The sequence below is a fragment of the Nycticebus coucang genome, unplaced genomic scaffold (assembly GCF_027406575.1).
Source record: "Nycticebus coucang isolate mNycCou1 unplaced genomic scaffold, mNycCou1.pri scaffold_49, whole genome shotgun sequence".
In the NCBI taxonomy this organism is placed as follows: domain Eukaryota; kingdom Metazoa; phylum Chordata; class Mammalia; order Primates; family Lorisidae; genus Nycticebus; species Nycticebus coucang.
Genome location: NW_026515580.1, coordinates 528,105 through 544,558, shown reverse-complemented (window position 1 = coordinate 544,558; position 16,454 = coordinate 528,105). Strand labels below are relative to the sequence as shown.

The 16,454-nt window shown below is 37.0% G+C and overlaps 1 protein-coding gene and 1 pseudogene across 1 annotated transcript in view; both read right to left on the bottom strand.

Annotated features, from left to right (window-relative positions):
* Window positions 1-3,399: 3,399 nt before the first annotated feature.
* On the bottom strand, window positions 3,400-5,487 carry LOC128579377 (succinyl-CoA:3-ketoacid coenzyme A transferase 1, mitochondrial-like; annotated as a pseudogene).
* A 6,598-nt stretch (window positions 5,488-12,085) lies between these two features.
* The window catches only part of LOC128579387 (ankyrin repeat domain-containing protein 26-like), a 52,756-nt gene continuing 48,387 nt past the window's right edge, over window positions 12,086-16,454 (bottom strand). The window contains exon 12 of the mRNA XM_053581513.1: window positions 12,086-12,178. The gene's annotated coding sequence lies outside the window, so the exon portion shown is untranslated. The remainder of the gene's footprint in view (window positions 12,179-16,454) is intronic.

Here is a 16,454-nt window from a genome sequence, read left to right as displayed (position 1 = left end):
TCCTTCTCTAGCAGATATCCCCAGCAATAAATTAATTTAATAATAAGCCACTATAAAAAACCTAAATTAACCAGTTAATCTATAATCTTCCTTTACAAGTTTAACTGTTTTTAGATGAATGTATGATGAGAAATTCAATGTTAATAATTTTGGATTTTCTTATCACAAAAAATAAAATGAAGGACCTCAACCAACAGAACAGTGTGTCAGCCAGTTTGAATCTATTTATCTTCATTTGAATGTCTTTTAGAATATGTAAAAAGTAATAAAATGTATCTTCCATGCTACATGTATAGTAAGAACTTCTATAATTGTATATATGCCTTTGATGTATTTCCCCTGAAGATTATCAACTGTGTTTGACAAGTGAATATTAAGTTAATCTGTTAACAATTGAAATTTGGGGTTATAAACATAATAGGAGTTGTTTCACAAACAGAAAACATGTAAAACAGTATTAAAATTTGAGCAAATAAGTGTTCTGTATCTACTTTAATAAACAGTTATGGTTAAAAAAAAAATCTTTTACCTAGTAAGAGTCAATTTTTGTTAATGGTGAAAGGTGTGGATCCAGTTTTAGTCTTCTACATGTTGCCAGCCAATTCCCAGCACCATTTGTTAAATAGGGAATCTTTGCCCCAATTTAAATTTTTAATAACCTTATCAAAGATCAAATAACAATAGTATCTGGGTTCATTTCTTGGTTCTCTATTCTGTTCTATATAGCTACCTCTCCATTTTTGTGCCAGTACTATGCTGTTTTGATCACTATAGATTTATAGTATAGTCTGAAATATGATAGCATGATTCCTCCTGATTTGTTTTTATTTCTGAATAGTGTCTTGGCTATTAGATTTTTTTTTTCTGATTCCGTATAAAATTAGGTACTATTTTTCCAGATCTTTAACGTATGAAAGTGGTGCTTTAACAGGGATTGCATTAAATTTGTATATTGCTTTGGGTAAAATGTACATTTTAACAAAGTTGATTCTTCCAAGCCATGAGCAAATGTTTTTCCATTTGTTAATGTCTTCAGTTAGTTCTTTTCTCAGAGTTTCATAGTTCTCTTTATAGAGATCTTTCAAATCCTTTGTTATGAATTCCCAAATATTTCATCTTTGGCACTACTGTAAAAGGAATAGAGTCCTTGACTGTTTTTTTTTTCAGCTTGACTATTACTGGTATATATAAAAGCTACTGATTTGTGAGCATGGATTTTGTTACACTGAGACACTGTTATATTCCTTGATCACTTCTAAGAGTTTTGCAGTTGAGTCCCTGGGGTTTTCCAGGTATAAAATCATATTATCTGTGAAGAGTGAAAGTTTGATCTCTGAGCTTCTGCACAGCTATGAACACAGTAAGTAAAGCAAGCAGACAGCCCTCAGAATGAGAGAAGATATTTGCAGGTTATTTATCTGACAAAGGCTTAATAACCAGAATCCACAAAGAACTTAAAATTATTAACAAGAAAAGAACAAGCGATCCCATTTCATTGTGGGCAAGAGAATTGAACAGAAGCTTCTCTGAAGAAGAGAAGCACGTGGCCTACAGACACATGAAAATCTGCTCATCATCTTTAATCATCAGAGAAATGAAAATCAAAACCCCTTTGAGATATCATCTAACTCCAGTAAGAGTAGCCCACATCGCAAAATCAACAAACTACACGTTAGTGTGGATGTGGAAAGAAGGGAACACTTCTGCATTGCTGGTGGGAATGGAGGCTAATATGTTACTTTTGGAAAGAAGTTTGGAGAACACTTAAGGAACTAAAAGTAGACCTGCCATTCCATCCTGCAGTTCCTCTACTAGGTATATATCCAAAAGACTAAAAGTAATTTTACAACAAAGATATTTGCATCAGATTGTTTACTGTGGCTCAATTCATAATTGGCAACTCACGGAAGAAGCCCAAGTGCCTTTGAATGGATTAATAAATTGTGGTATATGTATACCCTGGAATATTATGCAACCTTTAAAAAGATGGAGACTTTACCCCTTTTATGTTTACATGGATGGAGCTGGAACATATTCTTCTTAGTAAAGTACCTCAAGAATGTAAAAAAAAAAGTATCCAATGTACTCAGTACTATTATGAAACCAATTTATAATCACGCACATTTTCATATGAAAGACAAAACAGAAATATAGCCCAGAATGAAGGAGGGGAAGGGAAAAGGTGGTTGGATGGTGGGAGTTTAAACAGTGAGACCTCATCTATCATGCATATTGCAAGGGTACATATCAAATCCATTAAGTGTAGAGCATAAATGTCTTACCACAATAATTAAGTGAAGTGAAGGCTTTGTTAACAAGTTTTATGTAAGGATTCTAAATTGTATATAAAATCAGCACATTATATCCCATTAATGCATTAATGTATACAGTTATGATTTAATAAAAATAAAGAAGGGGAAAATTTAAAATAAATAAAGTCCCAATTAGGTAGTAATGGCTCTGTCTTAACAGGGGTCAGTACCTCTGCACCAGCATCAGTGGCTCCACCCTTAAAGTCTGAAAAGAGGTTAGTGCTACTGCCCTCAGTGCAATGTCGCATGCATTTCTTTCTCCCAAATGTCCCTCTCTTCCCATTCCTCTCTGCCTCTACTGAAGTCACTGTTTCCCAGCTTCTATCCATATAATGAATGCCCAGACCACCAAGGGAATGGCCACACACTCTGAGCTCTGCAGGAGGTAGACCTTCAGACTGCCAGACAAGGGGAAAAGCCTGGAATGAAAGTTCAGAATTGCAGGAAGAGTATTTATTTTCATGCTGAGCACGATAATGCCTAGGCTTACGGGGGTGGGGGGGTGGGGGGCACTCTGGAGGAGGAAGAGGCCCAGCATTTAGCAGCTCTCACTCTCACTCATGGGGTAAAATGAGAGGTCTTTTGTCCCCTGCTCACTTGCAGAGAAAACAATGCAGCATGCCTCCTGCTTTGGGGAGGGGACTCTTTTTCTCCTGGCAACAGGCTTTCTACCTGGAATTTGTTCATTAGCACCTCTTTCTTGGAGTCACAGGTTGACACAGCTGCTAGGATCTGTGCTTGTCTATCTTTTTTCCTTTCTCAGCTCCCCTCTTTCAGTTTCAGAGGCCAAATCTGTCCAGAATCTCCCCTTCTGGTCAGGAGCCTCTCGGGAAACTTGCCCCTAGTGGGCCATCTTCCTGCCCACCTCTGTCGAGTACTTTTAAGAGAATAAATTCTAAATGGCTGCATAAAGCCTGAAATATTAGAAGAAAACTAATCAGGTACTGCTTGTTAGTATACAGTAATGATGACTAATGTCCTTTCTGGTTTTTTAGCCTTCTTCCTCTAGGCTGTCTGGAGCAGTTGAAACCTTCAATACAAAGGGTTTAAAATGAAAAACATCCAGCCTGGGACAAGTGTCCACATTTCAGTTTGTGATCTGTTTCACTGGCAGGAGTTTTGGTGAAAGTGAAAGTCATACCTGGTGCTCTTCTGTGTGTCTTCCCGTCAGGCCTTCCTAGAGCCCTGAGTTAGCCCTTTCTTCTTGTCCTCATGGAACACAGCTTGTGTGTGAATCCAGATTTAAGCCTTAAAATAATGACGGTCTTCAGTTGATTGATGCTTTCCTCCAGGAAAAAGACATCACTGGGACCAATGAACTTGCATTCTTGGATTGTTTGATGGATTCACAGATAACCTGGGTGATATTACTTTTCAGTAATAATGCGGTTGACACACTGCTTTCCAGTCAGTGGTAAGGTACATTTCTTCATGTTTTTATGTACATTTTCTTTTTCTGAATGCTCTTTGGTGACCACCACTTTGGTTTTGGCACTGTATGCTAAATCCATAGCACCACCATTCCTTTTACCATCTTCCCAGAAATTGTCCAGTTAGCCAGGTCACTTTAACTGGAAACCTGCATTGTTCCTATCATTGTTAGATTGACATGTCCCCCTCTAATCATTGCAAATGATTCATGGCTGGAGAAAAAAGACATGTTAATATGCTGTTTAGGATTTTGCATCCTCATTGATAAGTGACATATGTTTGTAATTTCCCCCTTATAATAGTATATTTTCTCCAATTTTAATATCACGTGTACGCAGATCAAGTAGAATGATCTTAAAGTATTTTTTCTTTTTCTATCATCTATAAGATTTGGCATGATCTGTTTTTCGAAATTATCTTTTACTTTTATTTATAAATATCAGTTGTCTATTTTTTGAGACTTAAAAAAAATAAGAAGAAGTTAACTAATGATTCCATCCTGAATCTGAGTCAAAGCATTCTATTATAGACATACTCTTATTTGACAATGTGAATGTTACTTTCTTTGCATTATTATCATTATTGCTTAATATTTTGATGTAGCAATTGTCTGATTTCTTTTCTGAATGTATTTATGTTGATTCATTCTTTACGAGGTTTTTGTGTCTATCCCTTATCTTAAACATTGTTATTGTTATTAAATTTTAAGCCTTTTTAATTTTGTGAAGGCAAAAAAATGGAAACCTAATAAACACATGTATATTATGTAAAAATAAATAAAAAAAAATAACAGCTGTTTCCCTGCCTGCATTGATTAGATCTTCATTGGCTTCATGTTGTATTGGATATGGACCATGCCATCCTCAAACTCAAGAGCTGCCCACTCAATGATATGTTCCCTTATATCATCTCCAGGTTTCCCAAATTTGGCTTTTCCATTTACATCTTTGTGAATTGATAAACACTCAATTATTTTCTCATCGTTTTCTCCCTTTATAAGGTGAGATACATAAATCTGAGGAATATGAATGTCTTCTGGAGCAAATGTGCCAATATCCACAATTTCTCCAACCTCTACCACTGTTATTTCTGCAGCTTTGCTCATTGGAAAATTGAAATTCCTCCTGATTTTCCTGAAAATTACATTTCCTGCTCGTTCTGCCTTCCAGGCTTTCACCAAAGCTAAAGCCCCTGTAATTGCTTCCTCCACAGTAAAGCATTGACCACTGAACTCCTTCACCTCTCTTGACGTGCTGGCAGTGATGATGCTGAAAACTTTTTTGTATTTGATTGGAATCCTCCTTCTTATACCAGGATCCCATACTCTGTGCTGGTGTTAAATGCAGAAACCCCAGCCCCACCTGCAGGAATCCTCCCTGCAACTGCATCCTGAGGTGTCAGCTCTACTTCTAATTCACCAGATAAGTACTGTCATTCCAATTCTGCGTTTTCTCCCCACTGGATGAGACCATACATTTTATCTGCTTGTATTGAAGTCCGAAGTTGTCAACCTTTGCATGGTTGCTAACTGCAGCTAGTCCTTTTACTCCAGTAAGGTTCTCTGGAATTCCACACAGACCAAAACCACCAATCAGAACTGTTGCACCATTGGGTTTGTGTTTTACAGCTTCCACTGGAGTACTGGTAGAAAAATTGCAAACACCTCCCTGGGACCAGGCACCCCAGAGGCATGGGAAGAGGCACAGAACCACAGCCCACAGGAGAGTAGTTTGAAGGCAGCCATCTGTGAGCTGGAGCACGTCTGAGTATGTCAGTGTGCCTGGCCCGGGCTGCGGCCAAGTCACTGGGAAGGAACCGCTTACCAGGTGCTTGAATGTGCATCCAGTAACATCCTTGAGGCTGCCCATACAAAGGGCCAGCCACACACTGCCTGCTGCTGGTTTATAAATAAGTGAGGCTGGGAGGGGTCCTCACTGTGGAGTGGAGGCTCTTGTGACAGTGTGGGCTGGTTGCAAAGGTTCATGGCCTCATAGTGGGCGGTTACTCTCCTGGATCTTGATGTGTTTGAGGCAGCTGTGCTGAAGTGCCCTTGGCCCTGCAGCCCCTAGGCCAGCCTTTCAGCTTTGATGGGGTGCAAATGGCCATCTTCCACTAGGTCAGCAATGATCCTTGGCCTGGGGTTCAGTGTCCTCCAGGGATGGGGTGGGGGTGTCCTGAGGGGCTTGCTACTTTTCCAAGCCATTGTGCTGTGAATGTGTGAGCTGAGGAGGGAGCATGCTTTTCTTCCCATGCCAGTGCAGCAGTTTCAATTCTCAAGTTGACCTAATTTCTATAGACTGGACATGTACCACATGGACATACTGGCACAGTAGGCCAAGTGCCTTATGTTGACCATCTCTATATGCTGCCCAGTTTGCTATAGTCCCTTGGCTGGTCAACTTACAAAGGTTCTATAGTAGTTAAAGTGAACACACTGCCTGAAGGAATTTACATGTTCAAAGCAATCCCTATAAAAATATCAATGTCCTTAGAAAAAGCAATTCTTAAGTTCATAAGGAACCAAAAAAGACAGAAAAGACAAAGCGATCTTCAACAAAAAGAAAAAAATTTGGAGGCATCACATTGCCTGACTTCAAATTATACTAGAAGGATATAGTGGCCAAAACACTATGGGACTAGTGCATATAAAAATAGTCATGTAGATCAATGAAACATCATGGTGAACTCAGAAATTAAGCCACATACAGCTAACTGATCTCTGACAAAATTGACAAGAAGAAACACTAAGGAAAATTTGACACTCTTTCAACAAATGGTGTAGGAAGATTGAATTCTCATATGGAAAAGAATGACATTAGACCTATGTCCCCACCATATACAAAAATAAATGAATTAAACACTTGAATGGGAGACATGAAATTATAAAAATGGGAGAATAAAACCTGGGAAAACTCTTCTGGATGTTAGTCTAGGCAAATAATTCATGATTAAGACCTCAAAAGCACAGGCAATAAACAAAAATTTTAAAGTGAGACTTAATGAAACGATGAATGATCAATCCAATTAACATAAAACCTACAGAATAGAAGAAAACATTTGCAAACTATACATCTGATAGTGAACAAATATCCAGAATATACAAGGAACTCGAACAACTCAACAACAACAGAAAACTGTTACCCCCATTTAAACCCAGCCCTGGCCAAAAACTGCAAAAAAAATTAAAAAAATAATAAATAAAAAATACAAAAGATTAAAATGCCAGGGAAAATTTAGAGTAAAAAGAACTCTTATACACCATTGGTGGGAATGAAAATTATTGTAACCTTTATGGAAAACAGTATGGAGATTTCACAAGGAACCAAATTAGAACTACTGTATGATACAGCAATCCCACTTTTGGGTTCCTTTGTCTTTTTATTAGATCATAACTGTGTACATTACTGCATTTATGGGGTACAATGTGCTGATTTTATATATCGTTTGGAATATTTACATCAAACTGGTTAACAGAGTTCACCTCACTTATTTAATTTTTGTGATTAGACATTTATACTTTACTATTAATATATTTGGCATGTACCCTTGCAATATGCACAGTATGTGAGGTCCCACCAATTACCTCCTGTCACCTATCCACCCCACCACCTACCCTCGCCCTCCTCTTCTCTCCTTCTTTCTGGACCACAATTGTGTTTTATCTTTTGTATGAAAGTGTGGGTGATTATATATTGATTTCATTATAGTATTGAGTACATTGGTTTTTTTGTTTGTTTGTTTGTTTGTTTTTGGTCCATTCTTGAGATATTTTACTGAGAAGAATATGATCCAGATCCATCCCTATAAACATAAACCTGGTAAAGCCTCCATCTTTTTAATGGCTGCATAATATTCCCTGGTATACATATACCATAATCCACTTTTGGGTGTCTTCCCAAAGAAAAAGAAACCAATACATTAAAAGGACACCTGCACTAATATGTTTATCCAACATATTGCCATTATAGTAGCAAAAATATGGAATCAACTAGAGTGTGCATCAATGGCAGATTGGATAAAGAATATGTGGGGTATATAAACAATGGAATACTATTGAGATGTAAAAAAAAAAAATGAAATCATGTCTTTTTCAGCCATATAGATGAAATGCAGGCCATTACCTTAAGTGAAACAACTCAGACACAGAAAGACAAATCCTGTATGTTCTCACTTGTTAAGTGAGAGCTGAATAATACATGTACACAGGAGCAGAGTGTGGAACAATGGATTTTGGAAGGGGGAGGAAGGTGGAGGATAGGAGGTTGCTTAGTGGGTACAATGTGCATTGCTTCAGTGACATGTATAGGGAAAGCCCTGACTTCACCACAATGCATTATATCTATGTAACACAATTGTACTTATACCCCATGAATACATACAAATAACAATAAGTGGGAAAGAGTTAAAAATACAGTAAAATTGAAAAAGAAGACATACTGACTTCTTCAGTTCTATACTCACCATAGGTGAGATAGGCCTAAAGCCGTCAGAATCAGTATCCTGAGCAAAATGTCAATTCTAGCATAAATCCAAGGAAAAAAGCCTCAATAGAAGATAAAGAGCTCTATGCAGATCTTTGTAAGTTGATTAGTGAGTGCTCTCCTTCTTGCATTTGAAATTAGTATGTTTCCGACAGTGTTTGCCAAGTCCCTTTAGCCAGATGTTATAAATTACCTATATGGCTGCTCCCCTTGTGCTTCCCATTGTGCACACCTCCCTGAAGTGGAGTTTCCTTGTCCTTATTCCCTCAGGCAGGCAATATTCCAGACTTAGGTGCAATAAAATCCTAACCTGAAAGAAGGTCTAACGGGGTTTAAATTTGTCGAGTCTCAAAAATGAGTGTTGTCAGTTGGAAAAAAAATAGATGAAATAACCATGCGGTTAAACTATGAGTCTCTTACCTGAGAGCATATATATAGACAGAAAATGTGACTACAAGTCAAAAAATATTCAGGTTTGCAATAGATAAGGAAGTCTAGAACTCCAAGCAGTAAGAATAAAATTCTGATCCTCAGATGTTTTCCTCTACTCCAAATCATAATTATAATTCATATTACTATGATGATTTATGCACATACATACTTTCAAATTAGTTATTTGTATAACATGTTTTTCTACTACATGTACTAGCATGGCCATATTTGTATATTTTTTAAAAATCTTGAGTTATTTCTATTTCCATTTCCTAGATGTTTTGCAACTTTAGAATCATGCTTCCACTTTTCTTGCACCCTTCAATGAACCTCAAAGTCACTATGTGGGTTACCAAAAAAGATAAAGATATTATTATTGAGCTCAAAGATTTTACTGCCCTGAACACATACACCAATGGTTTCACTGATTGTGAATTAAGACTTTCTGAAGACTCCCAATTATTAAAAATAAAACTTCATACCTTGTATTTTTGGCCAGGGCCAGGTTTGAACCCACCACCTCTCGCATACATGGGGGCCGCACCCTACTCCTTTGAGCCACAGACACTGCCCTCATGCCTTACATCTTTTATCAGATTCCCAATGGTTGGAATTTATTTCCTTCTAACCTCAAAAACATGATCTTTTAGTATGATTCCAATTTGCTGGTCATTGTGTACATTCATCTCTCTCATACGAGACCATATGAGTATGTGTATAGACATGGTCTTAATTTCTTTTCACATTACAAACAAAGTAATGGCAGCATACACATCTGCCTTTCAAAATTTCTGAGTAGAAGATGATGGAGGTTGACATATTTGGACATTAGCTCTTTTTTTGTTTCCAGATACAAGGCAAAAATAAAAATGGATGGCTTTCAAAATGATTTTTGAGCTAGTAACTTGATAATTTAACATGTATTTAACTTAAGTATATCACACACAAGTGTGCATAATTTATAAATATAAAACAGTGAATTTTTAAAAGAAAACATTCAGAAAACCCTTTACTACTGTCTCATATGTCTGCATGTGGTCATTATCCCCTTTCTAAACTTTAAACATTTTACATTACTTCTATTGCCATAAATTATCTTTGCCTATTTTGAAACTTTACATAAGTTGAGTTACAGGAAGTACTCTTTTATATAAGGCCACTTATAATCAACTTCACATTTGTAGAGGTTTTTTTTTTTTGTATGTTACATGTAGAAATGGTATATTGATATTTTTACTGTAAAATGGTATTAAAATTTGTTTCTATGATTATACCATGATTTCATTTATCTTTGGCTTTCTCAGTAAGCAGGCTGAGAAATAAAGGCTTCAAATATACATATATACATATACATAATATTTCTTTTACTTTTTAAAGAAAAAACTAAGAATTTTCTATGCAGATCTCAGTTTTCAATGCCTTTATTAAAAGGAATCCACAGACTAAATAAAGAACTTTGATAGCTAACATTTTAAACATTAATAAAGGTTTATTTCTAGTTCTGAAAGAGCAAAATTATTGAGTGAAGTCATCAAATACAGAAGTGAATGTCAATGTAACAATAATTGAATGGGAGTAAATTAAAAATAAAAGATTTAAAGACACAACAGAAAAACAAGCTCCTTTCACTTAACTCCATCTCTATCAAAACAAGAAAAAAAGACAACACATCTCAACCAAAGATGTTGAATTCCAAATGTAGTATTTTCTCTTAATATAAAATGATAATTTGAAGAATTATCCTACACTTCATTCCGCCTCTTGTCTGGGCAACATTTCAGAGTAGAAGAGAAAGACTTCAGTTCTGTCAAGGCCAGGCCAGTGCTTGATTCATCTCTATAACTCCATTATCTACCACAGCGTCTTTGCCAGAGTGTTCAATAAATGCTCTGAGTGAAGACAAAAAGTGTGTATGTGTGTGGATATATATATATATATGTATCTCCATATATATATATATATACACACACACACATATATATATACTTACATATTTTTTCCTTATACATGCACATACATACTAGGGAAAAACTTATATAAGTATTTAAGCGTCTACTGTCAGCAATGGATACACGACAATCTGCTTTTTATATTACTATAAAATTCTACTAATTCAGTATTAATCTGAATTTTGGTTATAATCTAATGATAATTTGATATTTCGCTCCATGTGGATATCATTATAATTTAATAATTTTAGATTTTAAAATGAATGACAATGATTTAAGCACATGTTTTTCTTATTACAGCTACTACCTGATCAGACCTAAAATTATTCTTTCTAGAATACAGTATATATAAACAAACATGTATTTGAGTGAGCCCTACAAACACTCATAGGTAGTTTAAAATTATTAATGGAACAGGCCCATTTAGGATTGGTGGACATAGATAAATTCAAGCACTGTAATATTTATATTTTGAAGGGAAGAGAATTAGTACTATGTACCAGGCATTCAACACACAAAAATAGAATTGTGTTAGCCTTCGTGTCTCATGTTCCATAATCACTTTACTTATTTACTCTTCTAGACCTATCTAGAAAGCTCAATGTTTTCATGTTTAACTGCCCCTTGAAACCAGCAAAAGCAAAAAGAAAACTTTAAGACCACCAGAAAATCTAAAATACAGTAAATAAGTACTATAGTAATACTCTTCTAATAACATGAGGACTACTAAGATAATTTTCAGATTTAAATGAGAAATATCATTCTAAGATGAGGATAGAAAGGGAGAATACAAAAGGCAATTATTAAAAAAACATGAGTCTTGATTCAGATATAATTGTTCTTTCAACAAGATCTAGACACTTTAATTTAAAATTAACTAATAAATCTCAAATCTGTATTGTTTTTAAGATTATTTTGTTTAAAAATAACACATTGCAAACGTGGTTCCTCCCCCTCTGCTGGAAGCTCCAGTGCTTTGTATTCCTTCTGTATTCCTTCTTTTTTTTTTATTAGTATTAGATCATAGCAGTGTACAGTAATACGATCATGGGGCACCATACACTGGTTTTATAAACAGTTCGACTCATTTTCATCACACTGGTTAACATAGATGTTGGCGTGGATGTGGAGAAAAGGGAACACTTCTACACTGCTGGTAGGAATGCAAATTAATACATTCCTTTTGGAAAGATGTTTGGAGAACACTTAGAGATCTAAAAATAGATCTGCCATTCAATCCTATAATTCTTCTACTAGGTATATATCCAGAAGACCAAAAATCACATTGTAACAAAGATATTTGTACCAGAATGTTTACTGCAGCCCGATTCACAATTGTTAAGTTATGGAAAAAGCCCAAGTTCCCATGGATCTACGAATGGATCAATAAATTGTGGTATATGTACACCATGGAATATTATGCAGCTTTAAAGAAAGATGGAGACTTTACCTCTTTCATGTTTACATGGATGGAGCTGGAACATATTCTTCTTAGTAAAGCATCTCAAGAATGGAAGAAAAGGTATCCAATGTACTCTGTATTCTCTTCTATATAATAAATCCTATCTTAAAACTGAAAAAAGAAATAACACATTTTAGAATTAAAATTACCATTGTGCTAAAAGGGAGATTGGGAAGGCCCTGAGAGGCCAACTAAGGTCTGTACAACTGGACAGAAGAAGAAATTGGGTTGACTCACCAAGCTCTGTCTCCTTAAGCTGGACCCTGGCTTTGCACAGGCCTGTCCCAGGCACTGTGGGGGAGCTATGCCTCATCATAGGGGTGGAGGCTGAGCAATCAGCAGCCCAGAAACCTTTCGGAAGGATTTTCTGAAAAGGAAGCCCAGGAAATGGACCCCTAGAGGTGATGTCACTTCCTAGGCAATAGACCCCAGCAGAACCTGCAAACCTGGGAACCTGAAACTCACATTCCAGAGACAGCTCCCTCCCAGCTCCTTTGGCAGGAGTTGTCCAAGGGATGCTCCTGTTCTTTCCTGACTGCCCAAAGCCCTGGGATCGGGAAGCCCTGATGGGAGTCTTTTCTAACACTGAAGGTCGTGGCTCAGCTCTCACCTCTGACATCTCAGATATTTTGGCAGGAAGGGCCCAAGATAACACAGGATGGCCCAGGGCAGGCCAGGACAGATGAGACCACCTCTCTGATCTCACCTGGGAAGTCCCATCACATTTTCCTGCGAGAAGAAGTGGCCATAGGGGTCGCTGGTCCTAGGTGTGAATGGGCAGTTGGGGTTAGGGCCCTGGTGGCCCATCATGCTCATGCCCAGTCATGGCTGGCATGTAGGGGTGCTGGGTGCTGCTCTTCAGCCCTAATGCTCTTCCTGAGCCCTCAAAGTCTTATCTTCCTTCATTCTGGGTTGGAGATCAGTACAGACTCAAATCTGTCTGTGATCTGCAGAGCAAAGGGTAACATGTGCAGAAGGAGCAGGAATGAAAAAAAAAGGGAAGAAGAAGAAGAAGAAAGAAGGAAGAAGAAGGAAGAAGGAGAAATACCGGCAGACAGGGCTGTCACCGTCATGCCTCCTGGACCAGCTGCAGGTCATTGTGCTTGCACAGCTCCAGGCAGGAGACTGTCCAGGAGCTGACTAGAGGGTCACCATCACCCACAGAATCTCTTTGGGTGAGAGTCAGATACACCACACAGCCACCAGGAGTCAGCTCTGGCTCAGCCTCCTGCCAGATGCTATCCTGGAGATCTTAGTAACTCCAAGGTGTGGGGGAGTGAGGAGAATGTAACTAAATGTGTATTGTTCATTTGCCTTCATTTTGAAAAGGAAACAAACAAACAACAACACCACCAAAAAAGACACAGGGCAGGAACTACAGGAAAGCCATCTTAGGGGAGGTTTAATTTAATTTAATTTTTTTGTTTTTATTTTTTTATTAAATCATAGCTGTGTACATTAATGTGATCATGGGGCACCATACACTAGTTTCATAGACCGTTTGACATTTTTTCATCACACTGGTTAACATAGCCTTCCTGGCATTTTCTTAGTTATTGTGCTAAGACATTTACATTCCACATTTACTAAGTTTCACATATACCCTTGTAAGATGCACTGCAGGGAGGTTTCATTTTAAAAATAAAGACATCAAGTTAAAGGGATTGGATGGGAAAGTAGCAGTGAGGGGCTAGGAAAGATGACACAATCAGTAATATTTTCCTACAGAGCAGGAAAGAGGGGAATATAGTTGGACAAAATAAAAGAGAGAAGTTTTCAACTTAAACAGATTTGTCCCTCGTGGGATTTAATCCAATGATATTTGTTGACTTTGTGACAGTAACTTGAAGCATTTCTTTAAATCACTAGGGTAGTAAGAGGTGAATCCATTTAAAAAAAATTCATGGGGAATGTGAGAATTTACAAGATTCAAAAGTCTTGGGGCAACATCTGAAATTTTTATGAAGATAACAAGACATGTTAGGACACCAAATAAGTTTAAAGGCCATTGGGTGACTTGTGATGCTATAACTAAAACTGGCTGACATTCTAATGATGTTCTGTGACACAGCCATGGGAAGGGTGACATTTGGAGTCAGTTGGGACTGGAATCCTAATCACTGGAAATGGTGAAAATTGGAGAGGCAGGATAATTTTGTTCTTCTACGTGTATGTCAGATGCATGTGAACCTGAGCAGAGCTGGGGGTAATGTGAGAGTGGTGGAGACACTACTCTGGCGGGGCACATGGGCATCAGGAGTGACCATGTGATGATGTATTGATGAGACAGGGTCTCTGATGGTTCATTTCAGAAGGGACACATTCAGGTCATACATCTACTCAGTATCTGTTCCCTAAAATGTGTGAGTGTGGATCTGAAATTTTGGGATGATAGAGCTAAGTTTATATTCTAGGTCTGTTACTGTCTAACATGAAACTTTGTTATATACACCTTCTGAATATTATTGATATAACATGTTAAATGGATATCTAATTCATAACGGACCAGGTTATTATAAGGATTAATAAGAAAATGGATACATACCAGTCATAATTTCTCAACTGATATCACTGGAATTATTTTCTCCATTTGGAACCCTGGAGTCAAAGGGTTATCATCCAAACCCTGCTCATGATACATTATTATTTCTTCCTTCATGCTATATATCTCATAATTAACATTGTTTCATAAAGGACTTCAGATATCAAAAATCTATTCATAAACATAAATTGTGAAATGAGGTAATAATCCTACTAACAGTCTTTTCCAGCTCTTCCAGTAGGAAGAGCTATATAAGTCAGTGCATAAAATAAAAAATATATATATATTTGTTTGATGATACTGTAATGATTGTAATAAATCAAAACATCGACAATGGCCACAGTACTGGTAAACCAAAATAATGTCTGTTTAAATTTGAATCTATCATGGGCACTTGGTTACTCCCTTGACTTGGCAATTATGAATTGGGCTGCAATAAACATTTGGCCATGGAATACCATGCAGCCATAAAAAGATGGAGACATCACATGTTTTATGTTTACCTGATGGAGCTGGAACATACTCATCTTACTAAAGTATCTCAAGAATGGAAAAAAGGTATCCAATGTATTCAATATTACTATGAAATCAATATATAATAACCTACACATTCATAGATATAGAAGGCACCTGTGAGAAATACTTTGGCAATAAGAGATTGGGGAAGGATTTAACATCATTGGGTCTCATTAGTGAGATGCACGAGAGCATGAAAGAATGCACATCATTGGTTAGATGTGCATAGGCGACCATAGGATTACTTCTATAAATAGCTTCAGGAGAAGTTAGCAAGGGCTCGTCCTTTGGCTCCTATTCTTGCTCAGAGGATGGCTGATCGGTGCTCTCCTACTAAGACTGCTACTGAGATGCTCACTTCTGCTAATATTGACTGTGACTTCTAAGGTGCTTTGGCACTCGAGACCTGAACAAGACCTACCGTGAGTAAACTGGCACAGCAACCCACATCCAGACACTGAAGTGGGCTGGCCAGAGACCTAGGGTCCCGGCTTCTATGAAGCCCTAGGTTGGGATGAAGACACGGCATCTTGGGCTCCAACATGTAGGATTGGTAAAACATAACTATAGTCCAGAAAGAAGGAGGGAAGAGGAAAGAGAGGGGAGGGGTGAGGAGGCTGGGAGGAAGAAGGGTTTTTGGGGGATCCAACCTAATGTGCATAAAGCAATGATACATTTCTATACTATTAAGAATAGAGTATGAATGTTTTTGCCACAACAAATAAGTAAGCAAGGAGACAGTTATGTTAATCAGTTAGATGTAAGCATTCCAAATTGTATATCAAATCAGCACAATGTACCCTGTAAATGCATTAATGTAGACAGTTATGATTTAATAAAGAATTAAAAAAAATAAATTTGAATCTATTACTACATATTATTATACTAGCTATAAAATACAAATAACCTAACTCTCAACTCCATTGAAATATCAATGACAACTTGGTGGTTTGGTTGCTAAGCAGCTGGCATGAGGGCAGTTTGTATATGGAAACGCAGCAATAATACTGGCTTCAACGGCAAAATTCACAGAATAGTTAATAGGCCAAGAAACATTATTTAAAGCATAAATAAATTTTTATTATAAAGATATGGTATTAATTATTTTCTTTTCGCAAAGATTCTCCCATGTGATACATTGAATGAAAAACAGTACACCATTTAAACAGCCCAGTAAGAACATTTTATTATCTTTCTGATTATGGAACTTTTTTCTGTAAAATATGTATATATTCTCATGTGCTTTTCCAACTAGAACTTGGTTTACATTTAACACATCATATGATTAAAGGAGAAGATATGTCGAATCCAGATGCATATTCAGAAGCA